The sequence below is a fragment of the Carya illinoinensis genome, chromosome 7, assembly GCF_018687715.1.
Source record: "Carya illinoinensis cultivar Pawnee chromosome 7, C.illinoinensisPawnee_v1, whole genome shotgun sequence".
NCBI classification, from domain to species: domain Eukaryota; kingdom Viridiplantae; phylum Streptophyta; class Magnoliopsida; order Fagales; family Juglandaceae; genus Carya; species Carya illinoinensis.
The window spans coordinates 19,412,302-19,425,687 of NC_056758.1; the positions used below are offsets into that span (position 1 = coordinate 19,412,302).

The 13,386-nt window shown below is 36.1% G+C and overlaps 1 non-coding gene across 1 annotated transcript; it reads right to left on the reverse strand.

Moving 5' to 3' along the window:
* Nucleotides 1–3,321: 3,321 nt before the first annotated feature.
* Nucleotides 3,322–3,428, reverse strand: LOC122317684. Its single transcript, XR_006244601.1, has one exon. It is a non-coding gene; the product is annotated as a small nucleolar RNA R71 (small nucleolar RNA).
* Between the last annotated feature and the right edge of the window lie 9,958 nt (nt 3,429–13,386).

Sequence of the window (13,386 nt, forward strand, 5' to 3'; positions counted from 1 at the left end):
TGAAGGGAGTTGTACGGTTTGGCAAGAAAGGGAGATTGAGTCCCTGATATGTAGAACTGTATGAAGTCATAGAAAGAGTTGGTACAGTGGCATATTGACTAGACTTACTGGTCGAAATACAAAAGAGTGCATGATGTCTTTCACGTATCATCTTTAAAGAAAAGTTTTGGAGAAAGACAACTTACAGCAATGGAGCCTAGCAATATTTGACTCTAGCCTAACTTATCCTACAAGGAATGGCCAGTGCAGATTGTAAATACTAAGGAGCAAGAACTGAGGGGTCTAAAGATACTCTTAGTGAAAGTGCTTTGGAATAATCTAGACTTTCAGGAAGCAACTTGGGAAAGAGAGGACTTAATGAGGACTAAAAACCCTCATTTGTTTGTATCTTATAATTGATCTTTTTATGAAAAATTATGTATGACTGGTTTTATTTTGGTTTTCCTTACACAAATTCTTGTTTGATTTTGATTGATCTCTTAGTGACGTTGTAAGCACCTACCATACCCTTGAAACAAGGCATAGCACGAATTAGAAAAACCCCACGTATGTCTATGCCCTTAGTTGCACAAATTAGAGAAAGGCTAGAACACAGTCGTAGGAACTAGAGCAAGAGAAGAGATGAAATGATGGCTGCTCATTGGCGATAGATGGACAAGTTTGAGCATCATCACACCCATGTGATGGATGCAGATTTTCAAGGAAATATTCTCCTATGCTGAGCATTACTGGATGAAGAGAGGCAACCTCTGCACGACCCATTAGTATGGAAAGATGCTGAGAGAATACATTTGCTTGGACCCAACCAAGAAGTAGAGTCTAGTCACACTGCAGAAGCTTGTGCGAGTAGATATATGCCTTTTGAGACCTCAGATACATATACTGACCGTATTCGTTTACCTGAGGAGGGTCAACCTATCAAAGATACTGAGCTCAAAATAGAGTACAAGTTGAATGAGATGCAGGTGAATATATACTATGACTATGATCTGGACGCAATATTCTATCTATCACAAGATTAGGTGACAGAGGAAGAAAATAATGTACCATTGATAAGTGTGATTTTTATATGATTTTTATTACTCTGTTAATTATGAAAAGTGTTAGCTTTCCTTTAATTTTATTGATTTTAATTTATTTCTATACATTTTTCTTTATTTTCTTAGATTTGAAGAAATGAGAAGACTTAGCACAAAAGAAGAGCATTTTGGTACAAAAGAAGAGACTACGGATCCAAACCAATGAGAGGTGACGAGATTTGATGAGAGGTGAGAAGATTGGGTGAGGAGCCTTGTCCCATGGGTAGCAAAGAAATTTATCTCGCCCAAAGGCAAGAAGACTTCCCTCGATAGGCTAATAGTCTCTCCTCTCAGAGACCTAAAGGCGACTAGCGTGGGTGACGAAAGTTGACCCTAAACGACCAACCTAAATGACATCGTGGGCAATAACTAGTAAAGGCAAGCAGCTTTATTGCTTGGTAGGTTGGCGAGAGGGGAGTCTTTCATCTAGTTCATTAGGCGAGGAGACCAATTATATTCAGGCACACGGCATCTACCTTGTGGGACCCTCTTGAACTCTGCAATTTAAGCCGCATATCATTGAATGTTCCATTTTAGATAATCCCATTATTTTTGGGATATTTTTATATTTTGTTAATATTTATCTTTATAAACCATTTTCCAGATCTTTAGGCTAGATTGTAGCTATAAGTCCCTAATTCTATTTTTGTCAACTTTAACAGCTAATTAATCCCGACTTGTGGGATGAATTAGGAGGTTGGAAAGTCTGATTTTTTTATGATTTTCTGGAGTCCAGTTCTTAGTTTAGTTTTTATTCTTTATTTTTCTAAGGAGAAGGTGGATCTGGAGAGCAGAGGTGAGAGTTGCATGCTTCATCAACCGACTCCAACGAAGAATACTAGTTTTATTGTTTTTCTTTTCAGTTTCATTATGAACTAATTTTATTTTCTAGAACTTTGATGTAGTATGATATTGAATACAAAATTTATATTCCAAGTTATTTTACTTTCAATATTTTCGTGATTGAGTGTTTATTCTTTGTTCTTAATACTTGCAATTTTTTGGCTAGTTATTGTTCGATTGATTGAATCGCAATGAGATCGAGAGGTGATTTGTGATTAGAGCTCTAGGATTGAGCACCATTAGTTGAGTGAAAGTAGAAATACTTTACCACAATTAGTGTGATTTTCAAGAAAAATCCAAAGAACTTAATGAGTCTCTAATTAGTTAAATTCACATAAAGATATGGAGTTATGAATTTGAGATATTTTTAATATTATTTGAGAGAAGATATTGAATAGTTAAGGGATTTTTATATCAACTTGGGAAATTTGGAATTTATAACGAGCAAGAATAAATTGTGTGGGATTTGCTAGGTGAAATCAAATGTTCTAGATCTATTCTTATTATAGTTACAATCTTAGATTTTATGTTATTTTATTCTTAAATTTAATTTTGTCAAGTATTTCAATTTAATTTAGACAATAGAATCTTTCCATTTATTCGGTTTTCCAAATTGTAATTAATTTAGTGAATTTCAATACTCAATAGCATAATTAATCTCTGTGGGTTCGATATTTGTTTTCTTTAAAACACTTTACTACTTGTTACAATTTTGAGCACTTGCAAATATTTTCAAGCAAACAAGTTTTTGGCGCCATTGCCAGGGATTAATTAATTGTTATTGATATTGATACTAGCTAGACTGTTACTAATTTGGATTTTAATTTTGTTTATTTTTAAAATTTGTTTAAATAGACCTTAGTTATGCTTTTCTTCTATTTCTATTTCAGGATTTAAAAGTGTATGCCCTGATCTAAACCATTAGAGCCTACACCTTTTGATCCTGAGATTGAAAGAACTTTACGTACAATTGATAAAAAGAAGAAGCAAGAGGCTACCGCATCTACATTCACCATGGCTGACCAAGATAATGAAGCTTTAAGGGACCATGCTATGCCCTCGATTAATGGGGCTACATCTAGCATAAGGAGGCCAGCTATATAAGCTAATAATTTTGAGATTAAGCCAACGATAATTCAAATGATACAGCAAATTGTTCAGTTTGGGGGATTGTCACAAGAAGGTCCTAATGTCCATATTGCAAATTTCTTGAAAATTTGTGATACTTTTAAACATAATGGAGTGATACATGATGTGATTCGATTGAGAGTTTTCCTTTCTCACTTAAGGAAAAAGCAAAAAAGCTTGGTTGAACTCTTTGCTGCCCGACATCATTACTATGTGGGAGGAGTTGGCACAAAAATTCTTAGTAAAATATTTCCCTCTAGCAAAGATAGCGAAGTTAAGGAATGATATTACTACCTTCATCCAATTTGAGGGTGAATCATTATATGAGGCATGGGAGAGATACAAGGACTTATTGCGCAAGTGTCTGCATCACAACCTCCCAGCCTGGCTTCAAGTATAGACATTTTACAATGGTTTGGAACCCACAAATCGATCTATGGTTGATGCGGCTGTGGGAGGAGCTTTGATGAGTAAGACTCATGAAGCCACATATGAACTTCTGGAAGATTTAGCATCTAATAACTATCAATGGGCCACAGAAAGAGCAATGCCAAGGAAGGAGGCCAGCGTCTTTGAACTTGATTCTATCTCCATGTTGGCGGTGCATATGGAAAATTTATCACAATAACTAGGTAAGATGAACGTCAATGCTATTCAAACTAATGTTGTTTGTGATCATTGCGCAGGAAATCATTTGAGTATCGGTTACCAAGTGGGAAATCCTTTTGCTTAAGCGAGTGTTGAATAAGCAAATTATGTGTCAAATTTCCAACGTCAAAACAATCCATATGCAAACACATGCAATCCTGGATGGAGAAATCACCCTAACCTTTGATGGAGCAACAATCAAGGGTCGGGAAGACCACCTCAACAGTTTCCATAGTAAGACAAGAATCCAACATTTGAGGAGATGTCCATTTAGTACATACAAAAGATAGATTCGTACATGCAAAAGACTAATTTGGTGATCCAAAACAGCTCAGCTTCAATCCACAACCTTGAGACTCAAGTTGGCGAACTTGCAAACGTGCTTATCGAGAGGATGGCAAGGACTTTGTCGAGCAACATTGTGAGCAATCTGAAAGAACATATCAAGGCAATATCATTGAGAAGTGGGCGGACATATGAGCAGCCACAAGTAGCAAATGCCGAGTAGGATGAAGCTGAATATAAAGTGGAGTCCAAGATGAAGGAAGCCGAGTCCGAGATGAAAGAAATGGAGCTGATCGAGGAGATAGCCAACTAGAAAGTTGAGAAGACTAAGGAGAATAAAGGGGCTTCAAAACCCAAGAAATCCACAACGTTTACATCTAAAACTCATTCTCCTTCAATTTATGATCCACCAATTCCTTTTTTACAAAGATTGAGATAAAATAAGATTGATAATCAGTTCTCTAAATTTCTGAGTATATTTAAGCAATTGCATATTAATATTCCTCTCATTGAAACCTTAGAGAAAATTCCTAAATATGCTAAAGTTTTGAAGGATATATTATCAAACAAGCGAAATTTGGAAGAGCATGAGACTGTAATGCTAACAAAGAAGAGCAGTGCAATTTTACTAAAGAAGTTGTTGCCTAAGTTGAAAGATCCAGGGAGTTTCATGATCCCTTGCATTATAGGAAATTCCTATTTTGATAAAGTTTTATGCGACTTAGGGGCAAGTATTAATCTAAATCTTCTCTTTGCTTTCAGGAAACTGGGTCATGGAGAAGCAAAGTCGACCACCATCTCTCTACAGTTGGCGGACTGCTCTATTAAATACTCGAGAGGACTCATTGAGGACGTACTGGTGAAAGTCGATAAGCTTATCTTCTCAGCCAACTTCGTTGTGCTCGATATGGAGGAGAACGAGGAGATCCCTTTGATACTGGGCCTACCTTTCCTTGCAACAAGGAGAACCTTAATTGATGTCCAACAAGGGAAACTCATTTTGAGGGTCGGCGAGGAGCATGTCACTTTTGATGTATTTAAGTCTCTGGAATTCCCTTCCGAGGTACATTCTTGTTTTCAAATAAGCGGCTGAGACGTAGTCATGGCTGATGAGACTTATGGAATTGAATTTCCAAAGCTACACTTGAGGTATGCCTTACTCACTCTACGTCTATTGAATCCAAAGACAAAGAGGTTAGGGAGTGTGAGAGATATTTGGAAGCTACACCATCCTTTCCTTCTTCAATAAAATTGAAAGTGGAAGAGTTAAACTCATCTCCGCCGACATCTCCAAGTAAGGAACCACCCAAGCTTGAGCTCAAACTGCTTCCATCAAATTTGAGGTACGATTTCTTAGGCCAAGACTCTACTTTTCTAATTATTATTAACAGTTCCTTGAGTGATTTAGAGGAGGAGAAGTTACTGAGAGTCTTGTGGGAACATAATATGGCATTGGGTTGGACCATCTCAGACATCAAAGGATTTAGTCCTTTAATTTGCATGCACAATATTTTAGTGGGGGATAATTTTAAGCCGATCTTCCAACCCAAAAGAAGATTGAATCAATCCATGCAAGAAGTGATGCATAAAGAAGTATTGTAGCTATTAGATGCCTGGACTATCTATCTGATCTTGGACAGCGCATGGGTAAGTCCTGTACAAGTCGTCCCAAAGAAATGCGGGATACCCGTGATCAAGAATGACAACAATGAACTTATACCAACGAGGACGATCATGGGACAAGTATGCATATATTATAGAAGACCTAGTGATGTAACTCGGAAAGACCATTGCCCATTACCTTTTATTGATTAGATGCTAGAAAGACTTGTGGGCCATGCTTACTACTATTTTCTGGATGGATATTCCAGTTATAATCAAATAGTCATTACGCCCAAAGATCAAGAGAAGACCACTTTCACTTGTTAGTATGGAACATTTTGCATATAGGCGAATGCCTTTTGGCCTTTGCAATGCGCTAGCCACATTCCAAAGATGCCTGATGTCCATCTTCTCGGACATGGTGGAAAATGTTTTAGAAGTCTTCATGGATGACTTTTCAGTTTTGGGTATTCTTTTGACAATTGTTTGTCTAACTTATCTTCAGTTTTGCAGAGATGTGAGGAGGCCAATCTAATTTTGAATTGGGAAAAATGCCACTTCATGGTCGAGGAGGGGATAGTGCTTGGCCATCGAATTTGACTGAGCAAAGATAGAAGTGATCGACAAACTCCCACCTCCAGCCAATGTGAAGGGCGTGAGAAGTTTCTTGGGACATGCTGGGTTCTACCATTGGTTTATTAAGGATCTTTCTCAAATTACTAAACTATTTTGCAATTTATTGATTAAAGACACTCGACTTGAATTTTTAGATGAATGCTTGCATGCAAATATTACAGGAAATGATCGAGTTTGTACTTGTTGTCGATTAGTCTTAGTTGATGGTTACAATGCGGATTTCGAGGACGAAATCTATTTTTAAAAGGGGAGGATGTGATAACCCAGACTTAGCTAAGTCTTCGTTTATATTTCGATACCAGGTTATTTATGGTTGTTGGGCCATGCAAGAGGTATAGGATACTTAGGAAACTTTGAACTTGATGCTTTAGGCATCTAAGCCCACAAGGGAGGCCCAACAAGGCCCATAGAATTCGGCCATCACATCGGATTAGGGTTTAAAAATCGTAATGGACCTTAGGGCACATGCCTAACTCATCACATAGTGCCACACGTCACCCCACTTATATCCTACACTAGGTGTAATGAACATATACTTGATATTGGGTAAAAAGGGTGAGAAAGATATTAGAAACCTTAGTGGACCTTAGGGCACACGGCCAACACATCACATAGTGCCACATGCTTACCTACCTTCTGCCACTTGTCACTCATGTAGAAGGCTTTGTTTGGAGAGAACCACCTAACTTGACACTTTTCACCAACGTAGTGGGTTTCTAGAGGAAGGAAAATGATGAGACACATTGGGAAGGCCAAGGATGACTCGGTCAACACATCCCTCACAAAACCACTCATGCTTGCACGCCACTTGTCAAGACTGTGTAAGTTTCAAGAAGATCTCATAGGGAAGTGGCACAAGGGAACGATCCACTAAGGGGATAAAGTTTCAGTTTCAAGAGAGTGGAAGAGTTGCATTTGTTCATGGTTTGCCCTTATATGCTTATGTTATCCGTTGTATGTTATTTGTTTACTTATTGAGATTTCTCGAAATCTCACTGTGGTAGCTTCCACTACCATTCCTCACAGGAATGGTAGAAGTTGTGGTAGGTACACAAGATCCTTTAGAACCATGAAAGAAATTAACGAGCTGGTAGAAGACGAGTTTACAATAGAGGCTCGTTATAACTTTGCTACCGTTATTTTGGAGACTACGACACAACGCTTTAAGGAAATTATAGAGATTCTTAGAGAGAATGACAATGGGACTATGCTACTTGACCCCGAATAGGCTTCTAAGTTGAAGAGGGATATGCACTTCGTGAGATATCTCAAACCAGCTAGAGATTACTTGGTTGAGGCAAAGGATGTCAATGCCAACCTGGGACTTCTAGAGCTTGAGCCCCTATAGACAAGGGGAATCTTTTTGAGTATGACTAGTGACGGGACTTTGGTACTAGTGAAGTTTCCCATTTCTTGGAGTTTTGATTTTCAACTTTTGATGGTCCCTTGTTTTGGGAGACTTTTGAAAACAATATCTATTTTGGAGTACTTCAATTGAGTTTAAAATTTTTGGGATGCTTACACTTTGATACCATGTTATTACTTTTACCACCAGTATTATGTAGGTAAGAAAATTTTTATGCTTTGATTTACTGGATGCTGCTAGATCATTATGTGCATTGCATCTTATCTATCATGAACAATGGGTATATAGCCTTGAGTTACATTTCCCAATGCTTCAATCACTGTCTAATTCCAAATAGGGCCTGGTGGCATCACATAACTCTAAGCATAAAACCATTGTTCTTTACAAAGCAAGAGTCTAAGCTATAATAGGCTTCATAGGGAGATCAATCTTTGAACAAAAATAGGCCAAGATGTCCCCTTCTGTATCTATGATTATAACTCCAATTCCCACTTTCTTAGACTGAGCATCCACAGTAGCATCCTAGTTTGCTTTCACTACCATATCATCTGGCTTTTTCCATTTAATCAAGTGTTTGTCAATGCTTCTTAAGCGGTGGTTTTTTTTGTTGCTGGTCCTGAGTTGAGATGATTTTATCGAAGATTTCTTGTGGAGTGGGATGTGGGATGAGTACAATTTCATTTGGTGTATTGGTCAATTATTTGCTAACAATTTGTGATCCATAATTGGATAAAGTTCAACCAAGCTCTTTTAAGTACACATTAGCCAATACCAACAAGAACATTAGCCCTATGGAATATGGTAATAGGTTCGAAATTTGGGGAAGTTTAAGGAGGATAGAAAACACATTAGAAAAGGATGTGAGATTTTTCTAAGATATTCAACATATTGAAGTGGATGATGGTTTTCGAGTCAAATTTTGGAATGACAATTGGTGCAGTGAACAAAGTTTCAAATACACATTCCCTATCATATTTGAGCTTGTATAGGTGAGGATACCTAAATTGCGGATCTCTTGGTCTTTCCTAGTGGCTCCCCTCAATGGATTGTAGATTTCTATCATAGGGGTGGGAGTTGGAGGTTATTACGAACTTCATTATTTTATTCTATTTCATAAGAGTGATAGAGGAAACTATAGACATTAGCTGGAGTCCCTCCAAGAAAGGTAGATTCCTAGTTAGATCATTCTACCAAGTTATAACTAGTCATGGCATGAACATTTTTCCATAGAGGAATATATGGAAGATGAAAGCTCATTTGAAAGCACATTTTGTTGTTTGAATAGCCTCCTTAGGCAAGATTTTTGTGATAGCTAGACAATTTGAGGAAATGTCGTGCAATGGTGTTGGATTGGTTTTACATGTACAAGAAGAATGAGGAATAAGTCAATCACTTGCCTCTACATTGTGAGGTGGCCAGGAACACGTGAAATATTTTTTGTGGGAATTGGAGTATCATATGTAATGCATCCTAGTTTGGTGGATTTTATAGCAAGTTGGAGAGGCCTCCAAGGAAATCCTCAAGTGGCAGCAATTTGTAAGATGACCCTTATATGTATGTGTTAGTGCATTCGAAGGGAGAGAAATGATAAAAGCTTCGAGAATTGCAAGAGGACGATGGATGAATAAAACTTCTATGTTCATTCTGTATACTTGGTTTATGCTTTATTTTCTCATGATTAAAACTTCTTGATTACCCATCAAAATTAAAACTTGATTATGTATATTTAAAAAATGTTCTATGCACTTGCGAGATAGCTTGAAAACTTAACTATATCAATTATGTACTCATGTAAAGATGGAAAAATATTTTCCAAAAAACCACCAATACAATTGTTGCATTGCTTGGTTGGTACTTCCCTCACTACTGCAGGCTAATCAACAGCTAGTTTGATGGCTTCTTTGCTAGAAAGGTTTGTTGTTTACTTCCATCTTGAAAATACTCTTTTGTTGTGCTCCTGTGGCCTTTCCACATGAAAAGTTGTTTTCTTTATTTTTTCAGTTTGTTGTTTTGAGTTACAAATCACAATTTCTTTCATTTTATTGGCAGCTCTCAAAATCTTTATGAAGTTTCCCCACATGATGGTTAGGAGTATAAATGAAAAAAATGAAAAATTTTGTAACTGGTTCGTTGCAGTACCAGTTCTTAATCACCAAAACCAATCTAAATTAGTGTGGTATCGGTTTTCATATCTTGAAAATTGATTTCAACCGAATCGGACTGGTATATATTTTTAATTATTAATATTATATGCTAAACTGTTAATTAATATAACATGAAATTCTACTCTTTCTTTTTCATAGAAGGAGGGCGGTACCTCTAGGCTTTATTGATAAACCCTTACTTTTGACGGAGGAATATTGTAGTTACATGACTCTTCGAAGAAAACTTATTAAAACCTTATTATCAATCAATTACAAACCAATAAACTAAAAGACTAAAAATCTCCAAAAACTACATGCATTAAGAAATACGTAAATAAGGAAAATCCAATTTATCTGTACGAACCAATCCTCTAAAATAAATGGGAACTTGTAAGATAGAACACCAAACTTTTCAGCACCATACGCCCCCAACTTCATCAAATAATCCACCGGGGAATTACCTTCACGGTAAACATGCTTCACAATAAAATCACCATTATGTATAATATCCATGAGTTCATCTAAAAAATCTTCTAAGTACCACGTACCACATCAATGCCACTATATCCAATTAACCCAAACTAAAGAATCATATTCCACATCAACATGTCTTGTACCCAACTCACAGCAATATCTCAAACCGATTATCTTGGCTTGCAATTCTGCTCTATTATTTGAACCACCTAGATGACTTGAAAAAGCTAGACACATATCATCATTAGAATCCCGAATCACTCCACCTATGCAAAAATTTCCAGGATTCCTAACATTCTTACCAACAATGTTTAACTTGAACATGTGAACCAAAGGTTTCTTCCATCTAACTATCTGCACATTTTGCTTTTTAATTGGAATAATAGGCATATCTTACTCTTTCAACTGAGTTTCATCAGCAATAGAAAATATCTTATAAGTAGTTGTCATAGTCTACAATCTCCCCAAGTACAGTCGAATCAACCAACAAATTTCATTTGTTGAAAGCATTTTATCTTCCATCCTTGCTTTACATCTACGATACCACAATCTCCAAGAAATTATACATGGAAGTATTCCCAAAATGCCACCCATTTGAGTTGACCTAGAACCTCCCTGATTACGCCCAAAGAATAATGTGGTAGTTGCAGCACAATTTTGGGGTGTCGATTCTACAGGGAGACAAATTAAATGAATAACAAAAAGAACAAAGAAACTAAAGAAAAATATTAAATAATTAATGGAGAATAAATATTAATTTTAAATGCAAATTGAAGAGAAGCAAAGTTATTAAAGGAAAAAGTAATCAAATTGACGAATAGTAGAGCGTCGGGAATCCTTGCACAAATCTGGTATTTTAATTATTTTTAATTCATTGAATAACTCAATTGAGAACTTAATTTTTGAAATTTTCAATCGAAAGGTATAGATTTATAAACGAAAATTAAACGAAATGTAACCCTTTGAAAAATCATTCACCACTTTTAAAATATGTAAATTATTATCCCGATTAAGAAAATCCAATGACGACAATATACTCAGGAAGATATATTATAGCAAAGAACTAAATCAATATAGATAAATAATTCATCTAAATATAATCAAAGAACTAATCCATTCAATAGAAAAAAAATGACTAATTCCATAAACAGAATAAATTCTATAATTATTTAGAGAAGAACACATCAACAATGAATTGAGAATATAAAATAAAAGAGTTTTAGTAAGTAAAAATCAAATACATAAATTAAAAATATCATCTAATGTGCAAGTTCATTCCTAGCCTTATTTGAGAATTTAGTTACCCATAAATATAATGGACAACAAAAATCTCAAGAGAAAACTAAAGTAAACAGCGGCCATGGAAGTGATTTTCTCCTCTTTTCAAATCTACCTCTTGTGCCTCCGCTCTCCATCTATTTCGTGCTAATGATATGCTTATATATGGTGGGAAAGAAACCCTAATATCTTCATAATTTCTGCATAAAAAAAATTGTCTATATTTTAGGACTAATCTTAGAAGCCACGGAAGCACTTCAGGATTTTGAATTTGGAAATCTTTATTAGCAACAAATTTATATCCCTTTAAGTGATTGAGTTGAAATATTGCACATTTTAACTATTTAAAACCAATGTATTTTAAATTCATCATGACATTATTATTGGTTTTAAATGAAAAAATGGTTAAAATGAATAAATCAAAGTTGTGATTTTAATTGATTAAAAGCATGAATTTATGCTTGAATTCTACCAACTATTGATTACTTGCATTCTAGTTCATAATTTTTCTTGCTTTCCATTATCATTTGCATTTGTACCATTGTTTTTCTTGTTCTTCATGTTCATAAGATTTCTTGAGCTATCTTTTCATCTTTTGGGTTCAATTCATGAACCTCAAAAGATAGAAACACTTCTTGCCATCTTTGAATGGAAGTTGCTCAAGCTAATTTTGCATTTGTGTTATTTTGTTGTTAAGTGTTTTTTTTTTTTAATCTCCATCTCCATTTTTCATGCATACCATGGTTCATTATGTTCATGCCTTGATCATACTTTGTCTTGAGCCTTCCCACCATTTAAACAATCATAACTCCATCTAACCTCATTTCGGCTAGCTACCATCTCACCAATGGATCCCTTTTCACACTCAAATAAATCCACCAACTCATTTCCAACCTACCTAAATTATACATTAATTGGAATGCTGTTGGTTTGGCTTAACTTACATTGGTTGTTGCAGCTAAATTAAGGTGAGGAACATGTGATGGATTGGAAGAAGAGGGCTGCTGCTGTCCACCGAAATGAAGGAAGAAGTTATTGAAATCAAAGGGCTGCTGTCCACCGAAACTATATGAAGAAAAAGGCTGCTGCTCTCCACCAAATTTAACATTGAAAAAGTCATAAAAGGCTGCTTCCTTTCCATTGAATTAAACAAGAACCGAAATGAAGAAAAAAAAAGAAAGAAAACATGTGACAAATTGAAGAGATGCCGGCGTTGGTTCTACGCCGGCAACTATCCAAAAAAACGCCGCTAATTAATTTGCGGCGTTTCTCTACCGGCCTAACCATCCGCCGTTACTGGAGGGTCGCTATTTCCCATGTTCCGGCGTTTGCGCAACCGCAGGTATTGGTAAATCTCATTAGCGGCGTTTGTATACAATTTAGTGGTATTTCGTAAAACGCCGCCACATTATCTACATTAACAGCGTTTCTCGAAACGCCGCTACTTTATCGTTGGCATTACCTTGCATATAATAGTGGCGTTACCATAAACGCTACTGCTACTACATTGCCGACGCATAATATAAATTGGCGGCATTTATTTAAATGCCACTAATGGTATATTGGTGGCGGCACATTGAATTTTTTAACGGCATTTTTCTAACCGTCACCACTTTTTAAAATAGCAGCGTTACGATAAATGCCGCTACTAATAATTTGCCGACGCATCATATAAATTGATGGCATTTATTTAAATGCCACTAATAGTACATTGCCGGCAGCACCTTAAATAATTTAATGACGTTTATCTAAACGTCGCTAATAACCTAATTTAATGGCGATTAGATAAATGCCGCCACTAGTACGATGCTGACTCATCATACAATTTGGCAGCATTTATTTAAATGCCACTAATAGTATTTTGGCAAAGTTATTAACGACGTTTATTTAAACGACGGTATTT